Here is a 16068-nt window from a genome sequence, read left to right as displayed (position 1 = left end):
TGAGCTTCTTCACTAAGTCACATATGGGGGTGGAGGAGAGATGTTACTTTACTTTTCAAAATATCCACAATGAGGCCTTAATTAAGTTTAATTGTTAGGAGTTTGAAAAAAAAAAAAAAGGCACTGAACATATTACCTGATGGGAATTTAAACTTTGTTAAATCAGCATTTTAAAGTCTCACACTCATAAGGAGTGATATGCTCAATAGAAGGTCCATCACTGAGACTTGTAATTTCTTTGAGTGTTGTAGAATTTTACAGTTGAAAAAGACAAATAGAGATCTTTAAATCCAGCCCTCTCATTCTGCACTAGAAGAAAGAGGACATGGGAGATGAAGTAACTTGCCATTCTCATAGAGAGAGAGCTGGGATTTGAACAATGACCTTCTCGGTCCTCATAGGATTCTCTCTATTATACCCAAGGTCTCAGACTTCTACCAGACAGCATGTAGCATTATGACGTTCCTGAGTTAGGCCTGAACCAGAGTAAATTATAATTGAGACACATGTAACAAAATAAATAAAAATACAAGAAAATATCAATATTACATTTTAAAACTAAAAATGAGAAAATTTTTCTTTGATGGTAATTTTATGGTTATAAAAATTAACAATTTGTTATTTTGTTTACCAATTCTTATTTATTATTATTAGCTAGCAGTGGTTATTGTCGATCATAAAAGAATAATTTCTCCCTCTCAAATACGTTATTATTGGTAATTTTGAAGGAGGCAGAAGCAGAGATAGGAATAGGAGGGAAGGGAAGGAGGTGATTTGCCCAAGAAGAATTTGATTATGTGCCAAGAGATAGCTCAGAGTTGGATAGTAAAGAGAAATGATTGATAAGATGGAGATCCAGCTTGACAGAGAAAAGTTTAAAGCACGGGAAGACAAGAGTTCAGAACTTTACATACAAACACATGAAAAAAATGAGAAAATACGATCCTAGAAATGTTACAGTTCACAACCAAACTCCTGACTTTGTAACTGAGACGTTTTCAGTGAAAGAAGAAAAACATTATGAAGAACATTGGATATTGTTGGTATTTGACAGGCTGTTAGTAAAAAAATATATATATATATATGTCTATTTTTCTTTTGTTTGGTAGTTATTGTGGTTGCATTGTAAATTCTTAATTTTCATTTGATTAAAGTGCTATATGGCACTGTATTTTGTCATTCTCTCGATTTCTATGCACAAAGACTAATCCTACAGTGCAGTGTTGAAACATGTTGTGGGTTAGGACAGTCTTTTAATTCCAGGTTTCATTCACATTGGCAAAGAACCATATCAATGGCAAGCAGTCTACTGAAGTTGATATGGAAAATAAACAGAGGAGAGACTTACTCTTTTTTCTTAAAATTTTTTTTCAATAGTATTTTTCCAAATACATGTAGAGATAATTTTCAACATTCATTTTTGTAAAACTTTTTGTCCTACATTTTTCTCCTTCTCTCCTTTATCACCTCCCTCTCCAAGACAGAAAGCAATCTAATATAAGTCAAATATGTGTAATCCATTTAAACATATTTCCGTATTTGTCATGTTGTGTAAGAAAAAGCAACCAAAAGGGGAGAAAAAAAAAAGCACAAGAAAACAAATAGACAAAAACGTGAAGATACTATGCTTCGAACTCCATTCAGTCTCCATTTTCTCTGAATGTGGATAACATTTTCCATCTCAAGTCTCTTGGAATTGCCTTGAACCACTGCATTGTTGAGAAGAGCCAATTCCATCACAGTAAATCATCGCATAATCTTCTTGTTATTATGTACAATATTATCCTGGTTCTGTTCATTTCATTCAACATCAGGATCAGATCTTTCCAGGCTTTTCTGAAACTAGTCAATTCATTATTTCTTACAGAACAATAATATTTCATATACTGTAAATTTTTATACCTTCATATAACATAACTTTTTCAGCCATTCTCCAATAAATGGACATTCACTCAGTTTCCAGTTTCTTTCCACTACAAAAGAGCTGCTACATTTTTGCACATGTGGGTCCTTTTCCCTCATTTAAGATCTCTTTGGGATATAAGCCCAGTAGAGACACTGCCAGATCAAAGAGTATGCACAGCTTTATAGCCTGTTAGACATTGTTCCAAATTACTCTCCAGAATAGTTGGATCATGTCATAACTCCACCAACAATCTACTAGTGTTCCAGTTTTTTCACATCCCCTCCAAAATTTTATCATTTTTTCCTGTCAGCTAGTCTCAGAGGTGTGAGATTGGAGAGATTTCTAAAGAAAGCAAGAGAAGCCCGAAGTGATGTGTGGAACAGTCTTTTCTCTTCAATTGCTGTTCTCCTCATGTCTCTTTCATAATATAAATTCACTCCCTATCAGTAGCCTAGTCAAAGGAGGCTTCCTACTATCTACAAAGTAAATTCTTTCTTCAAGTTGAACATTTGATCTATGATTTTGATTTATGTACCTCTGAAATTCATTCTACGTTCAGTAGTATGCAGGAAATATTTTGCTGAATTCATATTAAGTGAATCTAGGTAAAAGGGATTAAGACAATGAAGAATCTTTACTGCAAATTACATAAAATAAGAAAATCTTAAATATATATAGAAATATAAAATTATAAATTGTTTTTTAACTTTAAGTTTTGTTATATAGGAAAAATATAAATCATGTCACATTCTAAAAGTGGTGAGAAAAAAATCTGTACCATGTATAATCTGTATAGAATTGTTTACATTACTGATGGACATGAAGAGTAAGGAGGGAAGAAGGGAAAGAAAAGAAAACAGAATTCAAAGTTTTAAAAACTAATGTTAAAAATTATTTTTATATTTAACTGGAGAAATATAAAATGCTGAATAAAATTTTTTTTCAAAAAAGAAAAGATCAGTACATGAACACAGAGTTTTTCAGATAAGATGGAAGCTAGATTATTACTTTTCTGAAGAAAAAAATGAGATTTTAAAAAAATGTTTAATTCGTAGATATAGTATTAGTCTCTGCAAAGAATATGATTTTAAACCCCACTATAAAATACAACATTCCAAAGTATGATAAATTCTTGGGTTAAATAAGAGAAGACATTTGAAATTTGTACTTTTAAAAATGGCAAAAAAGTAAATACAAAAATTCATGAAGACAGTGAGGGTATGATCAAAGCTTGTTTTATTATTTCAGAACCTGTATCATATTTTCAAAACTTGATCAAAGTGGTTTAGTGAAGGTGAATTTATGAAGGAATTTTTGTTGAAAGCCATTGAAATTCTTTGTCCCCCCAAGGTTAAAACTTTTCAAAATCTTTCATTGTCACAAAAAACCATTGCAGAAAGAATATGACATTGCCAGTATCCATGGAAAATTTAAATCCAAAGTGGGTAGTAATCTTGACATTTTCAGTTGCAATTGATCAAAGTCTAGATATTAGTGGGCTGACTTAATTAGCCATATTGATTTATACAAGTGACAAAAATCTTACTGTGAGTGAAGAATTGCTTGATAATCTTTCTCAATGACACTATAACAGGTAAAATGTTCTTAAGAAAGCCTGTAAACTTTTAGAAAAATATAATCCTTAATTATCAAAGTTAGTCTATATGGATATAAATGATACAACAGCAATGTATTTGTAGCTCAGTTATTAGCTAAACAGAATGAAATTGCCCCAGTGTTAAGTTTCATCATGTTCACTGCATTATTCTCTAGGAAAGTACCAAAAATGGAATATTGAAATTTGTTATTAAAAAAAAGAACCAATGAATTTTATGCATTTTTGAGGAATGGATCAACTATGATTTTCTTCTTGGTTATTCTTAGAAGTTTAAAGAGAAAAAGAGATTCACTTTATTATACAGAAGTTTTTACCTTCCTTGTCAGTAGATTTTATATACTTTTGATAACTTGGCCATGAAATCAAAATAATTTTTAGCAATGAAAGAAGAGTCTTCAGGCAACTTGGTAATATTTAGAACTAGTTTTCAAAATTTGGCCTTCTTCATAGATACCATGAAGCACTTAAAAAATTGAACTTAAAACATTAGGGTCAAAATTAAGTTTAAAAATGTTTGACTACATTAACATATTTAAGATAAAACTTGGTCCTGAGAAAGACCACTAAAAAAATAAGAATTTGATTCATTTTTTTAATGTGTAAAAAGTATAAAGAATTCTTTGGTTCTTGTAATTTCAACAAGTATATCTCTAATATTCAGAAATTACTATTTGAATTTGAAAGATGATTTGAAGGATGCAAAATGAGTGAAAACATATTTTTAAACTATTCAGTACTCCATTTTCTTTCACTGTTGGGAGAACATCCAAAAAGAACTTGTTGAAATTAAACATAAGACAGTGCCTTAACAAAATATGTAATGTATTTTTAACATGTTTAACATATATTGGATTACTTGCCATTTAAGCAAGGGGGCAGGGGGAAAAGAGGAAAATTTTGAACACAAAAGTTTTGCAATGGTCAATGTTGAAAAATTATCCATACATATGTATTGAAAATAAAAAGCTTTAATAGAAATCAATAAAAGTTTATATATATATGTAAACTAATGTTTATGTTAATGTTCCAGATTTTGATTTTTACTTGCCAAGATGTATTGTGGAAATATACATTTACTACAAGAATCTTAGCAATGTTTGGTGGTATATACCTAAGCAAGCAGTTGTTTTCATTTCTGAGGACTATTAACACTTATTTTGGACAAGATTTACAAAGAAGTCAATCAACATTTCTTAAGTACCTCCTGTGTGCCAAGTACTGTGCAAATGAACATTTATCACTCATTCTTGAAAACTGCGTATCTTTGTGTGTGTGTTTATGTATGTATGTGTACAGACACACATACAAAAGCTTATACTTGATATTGATAAATTAAATTCTGGCAAAAAATGCCAAGTTTCTAGTAAAAAATATTTAACTTTGAATCTTCTTGTAGTTCCATGTTTTGTAATGATTTTGAATCTATTCAAAATTAAAGCACAAATTTGTATGCTGTTCTATAATTAGTTTCTGCCTGATTCGTAGGCATGTGTATAATATATATACATACATATAAATATTGGAAGTTGTCAAATTCATAATGCCAGTACTTTTTTATACAGAAATTATTTCTATTTGCTATCTGACTTTAATATGTTGCTATATTAATATATATGTATAAACTTGAGATTTTCTAAGCTTGTAGGAAGCCTCACATAGGGTTCACTGGCCTTTTATTTTTATTTGAGTTTGACATCACAATCCTCATGACAGCCTTAGGGATTTGTATAATGGTCAGGGTGACATTAAACAGGAAAGGTAGATGGAGTGAAAAATTCATGGGCAAAAATCTATTGGGACTATTGGCAGTGAAGGAAGAGAGAGAGTCCAGGGACAGGGGAGTACAGAGAAGGTGTGAGTTTCAGAGTTGAGTTGATTTTGCAGGGAAATGAGCTTGGGGGACAATGATGAAGTTCTGGTGAGCAGCCAGATGATGATGAGATAACTGCTCTGGGAATAGCTAGCATTTATATGCTAGGCACTGGGCAAAGCACTTTATAAATATTGTCTCATTTGGACCCCCTCCCCCCCAACAACCCTGAGAGATACTAGTATCAGCCATCCTTATATCTGGGAAACTGAGAATATTTAAATTACTTGTTCAAGGTAACACAAGATCTAAGGCCAGATTTGAACTCCACTCTGACTTCAGGCTTGGCATTCTTTCCATTGTGCTGGCCAGCTCCCCACCCAAGCCCAGAGTTGAGCTGGGACTTGGCCTTCTGGGCAGGTTAGTGGGAGATGGCCATCTTAGGATAAATTCTAATGGATTTGTGATCTCATTGATGCATCTTTCCTCCAGTACAAAGTGCATCTTTGTATCTTCTCCTGTGACATTTTTGCTCGCTTTTTTAAATTGTTTTTTTCTGATTATACATGTATGTTAACTTTTTAAATACACATTTCTTTATGAATCATACTGGGAGAGAAAAATCAGAACAAAAGAGAAAAATCACAAGAGAGAAAAAAAGAAGAAAAATATACAGCATATATTGATTTACATTTAGTCTCCATAATTCTTTTTCTGGATGCAGAGAGCATTTTCTATCCAAAATCTATTGGGATTGCTTTGGAACACTGAACCACTGAGAAGAACCAAGTCTTTCATAGTTGATCATCACATAGTCTTGCTGTTACTGTGTACAATGTATTCCTGGTTCTACTTGTTTCGCTCAGCATCAGTTCATTGCTCACATAATTCTACAAATGTTCCAAAAAAAAACCTGGGTATGTCTTTGATTATTTTAATATTTAGGGAATAAAATATTCAAGTTGTCTTTCCCTTACCCTCACTACATGATGAGCCCATGTCATGTTGTTGTTCAGTAGCTTCTTCAGTCATGTCCCATTCTTCATTATCTCTTTTGGGAGTTTTCTTGGCAAAGATACTGGAATGGCTTGCCCTGTCCTTCCTGACTCTAGGCCCAGCATTCTATTCACTGTACCAACTAGTTGTCCTTTTTCAGTCCTACGTGTCTTCAGTGATGTCTTCTAGTTCATTTATGCTGAGAATGTCAACATAATTCATCTTTGGGAATTTTTGAAAAATCATAATTTAATTAGTAAAATATCCCTTCACTCAAAGCCAAAACTCTTAAGAGACCAATTTGGGGCTAAAGGGGAATGGTATGGATAATATGTATTTTACAAAAATGAATTACCTTCCTCTAGAGAAGAGTTAGAAAATGTATATGTGACTGAGAAGTTAGTTTGGGAGCATCTTGCTATAAAATAATGATGCTTAGAAAAATAACCTTTCTACCATCACAGATGGCAAAGTAAAATGGATATTTTCTTTGAGCCTTATTTGAAACCACAGATCTGCTACTTCCATTTGAAATGCTAGTATCTACAGGCAGTCATCAACTTATTCCTGAGTTCAGGCATAAACTAGAGTTAATCTCTTACAAATGAAATTTGGTATTTCTTTTCACTCTTCCTTTTCTTTCCCCATCCCTAATTCATGCAGCAAGAATTGAAGATAATATTCTAAATATAATCTGACCAGAACAGAGTATAATAGCACCATCACTTTCTAGTCCTAGATACTAAAACTATTAAAACAGCTTAAGATAGTGTTAACTTTCTAGCTACTGTATCACATTATTGATTTAAATTATGTTTTCACTACACTTAAGCCCCAGGTCTTTTACATATGAAATTCAATCTAGCTACATCTTCCCCATTTTGGACTTGTGAAGTTGCTCCTTAAAAGTTACTGAAAACCTTTTCATTCACCATGATCTCAGAAGAATCTGATCCAAATAACAGACAAGGCAATGGAAAAATCCATGGTAGGTTTACCTCTTGGGAGTAATCATGGATTTAGAGCTAGGAAGGATTTTGGAGATCATTTAGTCCAACTGCCTCACTTTACAGAAGAGAAGAATAAATTTGAAACAGGTGAAAAGGCTTTCTTCACTTTGTACCTAGGCTACTTAGAATCTAAGCCATTAAATAGATTTTTTATCTGAACCCAGGCCTTAACTCTAAAGGAAACAGCCTGGAAGGAATATCAATATGGGCCAATGGAAAAAACAATATGGCACCATAGTCAAAGAACCCAGATTCAAATCCTAGCTCTGCCAAGTTATTGCACATGTATGAATCTGGATAAAGCAGTTAGGTTCACTAGGCCTGATTTCCTCATCTGCAAATTTGGGCATTTGGACTACATGGCTTCTGTGATCCCTTTCATCTTTAAATTGATGATCTATGATGAACCCATAAATTCCAGAAGGAAATCTATCTTACCATTGTATAAGCATGCAAATTTTGCATGATGCTGTCCTTAGTCCTTTTCTGTATTAATTTGTGTGTATACATGTATATATACACACATGTACACAATATATCCAAATGCTAGTGTGTTTACATACACATGCATGTATGTATATGTGTATACATGCATATATTATTGTAGCACTAAAGGTAGCCAGTGGATAAAATGCTATACCTTGCATCAGGAAGACCTGAATTCAAATCCAACCTCAGATATTTACTAGCTGTATGACTCTGGGCAAGTCACTTTTTTGTCCCAGTGACTCACTTGTAAACTGAGCTAGAGGGGCAATGACAAATTACATTAATCTCTTTGCCAAGAAAACCCCAAACAGGATCAAGAAGAGTCAGATATGACTGAAGTGACTGAACAACATCACCATAACTCTATAGAAAGAAAATAGCTGGTTTATTTTCCTATGTTGCCATGCAGATTTATAACTTAGCTAAAATGTTTTCATATTTTTAATGTCTCTAAAGATTTAGAGTTTGACAGGAAAGCTATTATGACCAAGGATGTTGTGGTAGTTTGCAAATGTCCATATTCATTTAATTCCATCCATTCCCCAAAATCAAATTTACATTCCCTTCTAAATAAGGAAGAATTTTCAGTAGTTTGCTGACTAGTGTAAACTATTGGAAAAGAAATAAATGTTGTTATTGTTGTTTTTACTCAGAAGAAAGCTTATGAGCAGAAAATGGGAGAAAAAACACCCCACGCTCATAACAGACAGGAAAAGGAAAAGAAAATATTTTGTTGACTGAATAATAGCCAAAATGGGAATCATCGTGGTCTGACATTTCATCACATTTCACCCAGCAAAAGACAGTGCTTGGTGGTAAAACATTTCAGTATGCTTGTTTGCAAGATTCTCTTAAAGGACAGAAAATATCTTGCAAACAATGTTTCATTGATTAATTCCCAGGAAAGGCCATGTGAAGAAATTTAGTACTAATGGGATACCAGAAATAACTATGGGGCAGAGAAAAAATACAAGAAATTGTAAGGGCCTTTCATCTGAACCCCAGTGGCTCCAAAGGAGACAATTTTTCCCAAATGTGTGATTCTGGCTCTAATCCCAAGTCTTTGCAAAGAAAATAGTTTAAAAGGATAGCTAAAGACTTCATCTCCATTTTACAAATGAAACAGAACTTAAACAAGAGTTTAAATTATTAGTTAAAAAGAGGGACAAAATTGATATCTTTTGAATTCCTTCAAACAATACTTCCTTGAATGCAATGGAAGTTTTACTAGGTTCTGGTGGGGCATTCAAATAAAATGTTCCTTTTACCGTGAAGTTTATAATTTAATAGATAAATGAAGCATGCTAGGGTGTGTATATGTGTGTGTGTGTGTGTGTGTGTGTGTGTGTAAACAGGAAGAGAAGTTTTAAATGCCGTTAGTTCTTTGGAGGGGGAGATTACTTCCTGATAAGGATATTAGTAAAAGCTTCATGTAGCAGTTAACATTTGAGCTGTGTCTTGAATGATAATGAGGATCTGGATAGGCAGAGCTGGAGATAAAGAAGGGCATTTTAAAATTCTGGAACAAGTAAAGGTATAATTTAAGGAAACATCTGACATGTGGGAAACAACCTCTTTTGATAGAATAAGAGTACATAAAAGAGAATGGTGCAAGTAGCAATAAATAATGAGGTCGATTTGGGCCAAATCCAAATGTTCTCCTATTAATGCAATAGTTACTCTTAGTGTAGCTTTACAAGCCAAATTGAATGTTTAGGATTTAACAGTTGGGAATGACAAGTTTTGAGAAACCAAAAAAAAAGAGGTAATAGAGATGTTTTGAGCAAAACTGTGAAAAAACGACGAGGAAATTTTTTTTTTTTTGGCAGAAATGTCTTAACTGTTATAAAAATAATTTTTACAAGTTTGAAGGAGGACTGTTAAAAGTGATAGCTTGCATTTATAATTATGTCATTTTTTTCAATGTGCTGATCATTTTTGCTGATTACTTTTCCTCTTTCTTTTTAAAAAAATTCTTTGTTAGAATAATCTACTGCTCAGAAAAATGGAGAAGGAAGGAATTTGTGACCAAAAAAGACTAGAGTACATTATGGATAATTTAAATTATATTAAGTTAAAAAATTTTTGTACAAACAAAACCATTGCAGACAAGGAAAGCAGTAAACTGGGAAGGGGGGAAGTTTACATCTAAGCATTCTGATAAAGGCCTCATTTCTAAAATATATAGAGAATTGACTCAAATTTATAAGAATACAAGCCATTCTCCAATTGATAAATGGTCAAGGTGTATGAATAAATAATTATCAGATGAAGAAATTAAAACCATTCTTAGTCATATGAAAAAAATGCTCTAAATCACTATTGATCAGAGAAATGTAAATTAAGACAACTATGAGATAACACTACACACCTCTCAGATTGGCTAAAATGACAGAAAAAAAAAAAAACAATGATGAATGTTGGAGGGAATGTGGGAAAATTGGAACACTAATATATTGTTGGTGGAGCTTTACACTTTATGCATGTATGTATGTTATCTCACTCAATCCTCACAAAGCCTTATAAGCTAGATAACTCTCTAGATGAGAAAACTGAGGCGGAGGAAAGTTCAGTATCTTGACTTAGGTCACCTAAGTGTCCAAGGGAGAAGACACACTTAGGTTTTTCTGATTGCTCTCCATGATTTCATATACTCTCTTGGATAGTACTCTGTTGTCGTTCTGATAGAATGATTATAGATTAAGATTAAGATTGTAGATTATAGACTAAGGATTACTGAATAATATGAAGGGTGCAATTAAGGTTATCTAGCATTAATCCATAACAAACTTCATTGACCCAATTTCATAACTTAACCTAAGTAGTAGTGAAAGAAGCAGAGTTTTTCTAAGGTTACAGATTAATGATGCAAAAAACAAAGAAGAGAAGAAACCTAAACAGTTAGTAGCAGAATTCTAATTCAAAGAACTAAAATCTAGATCCTCCAGCTTCAAATCCATAACTTTTTCCACTGTTCCATACTACCTGGGGTGTTAATTAGAACATTGCTGAGGTGATATAATTCTACTAAAACTTATCCAAGCTATTTAGGAAGGAAAAGGAAGCTAGAAGGAGGTACTAGAATGGAAGGTTAGGAGAAGATAGCAGAACTAAGCATCACTGTGGAAAGTAAAGCCAATAAAGTAGAGAAGGAAGAGGAAATACAGGAAATTCTCAAAAACAAAACAAAACAAAAAAAAAAAAAAAACCACCAACCCTAGAAACTAGAAAATCCACCAGACTACATCCTGATAAAGATGAAAGGGGTGGAGGAGGGGAATCACAGTGAGTCATTTTTCTCCAGCCCAGATCAGATTGGCAATATAGAGGAGAAGTCTGCTAATACTGGGGATAAGGTCTGACCAGGAGCCTTGTATTCAGGACATTTCAGTGCCTGTAGTGCCCAGGAACTACAAGAGGTCTGAGGACTGCTTGAAAGCTATGACATCCCTCCCCAGAAGAGACAAATAATGATACTTCAAGAAGTCTTAAGTAATCTCAGGTCTCTTAGAGCAAGTGCCAAAAATAGAAATAGAAAGAATCCAATGGTCACTTTTTAAAAGAAATCCCAAAATGAATGCTCCCCAAAACACTATAACCAAGATCTCAAGCTTCCAGGTCAGTAAAAAAATAGTCAGAGAATTCAAATCCTGAAGAGCCACAGTCAGGATCACACACAGTATAATTACTACTACAGTAAAGGAGCAGAGAGCTTGGAATATGATATTCCAGAAGACAAGACATAGGTTTATGATAGCTTACCCAGGAAAAAATGAATATAAATAGGGAGAAAAATTGATCTTTAATGAAAGAGTAGACTTCTAATCATTCCTGATGAAAAGAGCAGAGAATTATGAAATTAAGAAATTCAAACATAGGAGGTAAGAGAAACATATAAACATAAACAATCACAAAGAACCAAATAAGGATAAACCCAAATATGAAGATATAACATTTGTCCCCTCTGTATTACTAGGCACAATAGGAATCTAATTAGACTGATGGCCTGGGAATGATTCTGAAAGTCAAAATCTTTCAAAAGAAAAATGGAGGGGCAGTTAGGTAGCACAGTGGATAGAATACCAGCTCTAAAGTCAGGAGGACTTGAGTTCAAATCTGACCTCAGACACTTAATACTCCCTGGCTGTGTGACCCTGGGCAAGTCACTTACCTCCAATTGCCTTAGCAAAAAAAAAAAAAAAGAAAGAAAGAAAGAAAAAGAAATTCTATGAATAGCTTAGTACAGTGTCTGCCACATAATAGATGTTTAATAGATGCTTGTTAAAAAAAAAAAAAAAAGGTCAGCATAGGGTAAAGAGCTGGTTCTATAGGAGTAAAGGATGGAAAAGTAGATAAAAGAGGAGATTGTGGTCAGAGGAGAATTCCAGAGTTAGAAGTCTTGAAGAAAAGGTGTATTCATTAAATGAAACTATTGCATTCCGATCTTGAATAGTTTAGAAAGCCAGAAAGAATGAGGTTTTCAGTGTTACTTCTCTGAAGGATGAAGAGACTACTCAGCAGGAAGAATCAGAGTCCTGCAAGCCTCCTCTATCCTTGTCAGGGAGAACATTTTCCAGGATTGCCCAAGTTACTACTTGATGAATTAATACCATGGGAACTCCTTGTTATGAATTAACTTTGAAAACTGCATCAGCTACATGTCTTTACTAAATGTGAGCTTTTAGTGAGATTTTAGCAACTCATGAAAAGATTTCTATCTTTCAGATTCCATACTTCTTTTTGCAGTTTTAAATAAGAGTTGGCACTTTGGTCAGATTCCCAAAAAACAAACTCATTAGGGGACCATAAATTGGTCTAATGCTTTAAAGTAATGAAGTTAATTCAGTGGCTGCCTCATATTTTAATTTTCTAAGAATTTTATATTTTAAGTTAACACATTTAACTACCATGGCCCTTCAATAGGCATTCAGCAAGTGAATGCAAGCATGACATTGGGCCTGCACTTCAGAGAAGAGTGGGTAAGAATTTAAGGGTGTCTTCTACTAAGTAGCTACTCAACTTTGTGCTCACTTGGAAGGCTCAGGTCTGGAGAGGCAGACCTTTAAAAAAAGAGGATTCAGGTTCTTATCACTGGTTTTTTAAATATCCCCACTACCTAGCGTCTCTCCAAAAGGGATTAATAAGATCTCTTTTAGGAAGTCAATATATGAAGCACATCTAGTGTAAGAATTATTTCTTTCACTAGAGAAGGAAAAAAAACAAACTCAAAGGATTCAAAAATACACCTTGACAAAGAATGAAAACATTAAACAGTAACCAGTAATTCCTGTTAATCTCTCTGAAAATTGATACCTAAAACATCAAAAAGGAAACATTTTGTGGGACTGTTGAATAGACATTTCCACTTTCACCTAAGCTCTGCATTTTCTGAATAATTTCATCAAGTCTGTGTGCTCTGTCTGGTGTGTCTTAGTGATGGTCATTTTCTCTCATGATCAGTGTTCAGTCTCCGTGATCAGGAAAAGAAACACAAGTAGAAGAGGTAGCCAGGAGCTGAGATCCAGGCTCAGGACATGGGCTGATTGACAAGTGCAAGCTTGATGAAGAAGACACAGGAGGAGTTGATGATTTCTTACACTTTTCTGGCAATGAAATTTCTTTCGGCAATTGCTCTTTCATAGGAATCTTTTATTTTATAATTTTTGTGTTAAAAATATACTTATTAACATTCCTTCCCCAAAGCTCAAAAGCTGAGTCTTTAGATGACATTCACCAAATACTTGTTGAATTTTTAAAAAGTAATAACAGTCCAGCACTGGCTTAGCAAAGGCTTTTGATATTAAATTAATCTAATTTAACTGGAGATTTGTGAGCTGAAGGGGGTACTAGAATAAATATCCTCTCTCACTAAGGAGCTAGAGAGCTCTGGATTCACTTTGGAAGTACAATTGGCTGGCTCAAAGAATCCCTACCAATTCAATAGACCAAAAAAAAAAAAAAAAAAAAAAAAAAAAAGGCACCAGAAGACAGAATTGTATCCTTTAAGGTCTACTGAGAGGACCATTCTTCTTGGCTCATTGACTAAGTCTTTTTGATATAGTTGCAGTTCATAGAAGATGGGAGGTGAGAGTATAATTGCCCATTTCTTTAGCAAGAGCCTTAAGATCCTCTCCAGTCACCAATAGGGCCAAAACACATGCTCCAATATAATTCTATTAAAAATGTCTGAATGAAAAGCAAGCTGTAGTCATTCAATAAACAATTATGTTCCAAGGCACTGTGGTGAACACCAATACAAACAAAAGTAACAGTCTACTGAGTTCTAGTTACAAGTTACCAAATGCCTATTGGACATTGTGAACTGGATGTATCATCTCAAATGTTTTTAAGAGCAAACAAGATAGAGAGGATATAGAAGACAAGATTTTTTAAAATGTTATATAAGATTTAAAAGATTTTGTACAAACAAAATGGAGTTAAAATTAGGAGAGAGAGAAATTGGGGGGGGGGGAATTTTTGTAACAAATTTCCCTGATAAAAATTCCATTTCCAAGATAAAGAACTGGTTCAAATTGATTACAAATAAGAGCTATTCCTTAATAGATGATGGTCAGAGGATATGAACAATTAATTTTTAGTGAAAGAAATCTAAGCTATTAACATCTATGGAGGAAAAAACTATCTTTGGAATCAGAGGACTTAGGTTAAACTCGTGTCTCTGAAGCTCAGGCCTCCATTTCCTTGTGTAAAATGAAGGGGTTGAGCTAAATGGCCTCTAAAATCCTTTCCAGTTCAAGATCTATGATCTTATTGATATGTTCAGGGTAGCAATCCATAGCCAAATAATATGTTTGGGGTTCAGCACCAAATATTAGGGTATGGTCATGTGAAAAATTCACAATGGCCATTCTCTGGCAAAAAGATTTATTTAAGAGAAACTCTTACAGACAAAATGAAGAGATACAATAGGCAACAGGAGTATTAAAAATGAAATAAGAGTTGGGAGAGCTTACAGTTATACAGGAAAGTGGTTTTAACAATGAACGGTGGAAAAGGCAAGTTCCCTAATGGAATTCACAATTAACCAGAAGAAAGGGTATACTCATGAGGTGGAACTGATCAGTTCCTGAATGGTGGATGTGATGGACAGAAAAAATCTTGAAACATTGATAAAATTATTCTCTGGGGTAGGCAGGAAGAAGGTTCTGATAATCAAGATCAGTTTAATTCCATGATCCTACCTTCTGTGGAGGTAATCCAGCCAGAAACCCAAGTTATATCAAGTCCCTATGGCTAAATTTTCCCTATAAATCTACTTATGACCCATGCCACCCACACTGAACCTCCTTAGGTTAGTCCTCCACTCCACTTCTTTGGTGTCCTGGTAAATGGCAAATTCCAGTAGGGAATTTATCCTTTCCATAAAATCCCTTTCTATGGTCTCCCACTCTATTTCATATTTACCATTCCCGATGTCTATTGTATCCCTTCATTTTGTCTGTAATCTCTTCTAAATAAACTTACCTTTTGCCAAGGAGAATGGCCACTGTGAATTCTTCACATGACTGAACCCCAACATTTTGTACCTACCATTACCTAGTGTCTACATCAGCCACATTAGAACTATTGCCTTAACTGACAGGCTAAATCCATACAGGAATTTAAGCACCTTAAAAGAGTTATTACAAGGAGAAAGATACCATGAAGCATGGGGGGGAGGGCAGGAGAAAGGCACCTGGAAGCAGAACTGTGTGACAGGCTTACCCCAAAGGAATTCAGCAAAGATGGCTTGGGCCATAGACAGATTTATAGGGTAAAATTTACCTAGTGGGTTTTGAAATAACTTGGATTTCTGACGGACATAGTGAGGTGAGGTTACCCTCAACCACCACATAGAATGGATCCATAAGGTTAAACTGATCCCCCTCAGTGCCCTTCCCAGTGCCTCATGGAGTAATCTTATCAATACTTTAGGCTTTCTCTGCCGATTCCACTTAGCAATGCAGGACCTCGTCCCTATCATTTTAAGAAGGTTTATGAAAGGTAATGTACAAATACAAAGGCTGGTTGAGAGCAAAACTGGAAAGAACCTAGAAACCTACCCTAGAATTTGGAAAACTGACCATCGCTGCTACCATAGTTCAAGCTCCTGGCTACTGCTTTAAGTCCAGGTTCCAAAGTTCAAGATATGACACGTGTGAACTCTCTCCAAAATGCACAGAGGAACAGAATAATGCCGGGTAACCAACTTTCTGGGGGCAATTAAGTTCAATTCAAT

The sequence above is a fragment of the Antechinus flavipes genome, chromosome 3 (genome assembly GCF_016432865.1).
Source record: "Antechinus flavipes isolate AdamAnt ecotype Samford, QLD, Australia chromosome 3, AdamAnt_v2, whole genome shotgun sequence".
NCBI classification, from domain to species: Eukaryota; Metazoa; Chordata; class Mammalia; order Dasyuromorphia; family Dasyuridae; genus Antechinus; species Antechinus flavipes.
This window is presented reverse-complemented; position numbering follows the sequence as displayed.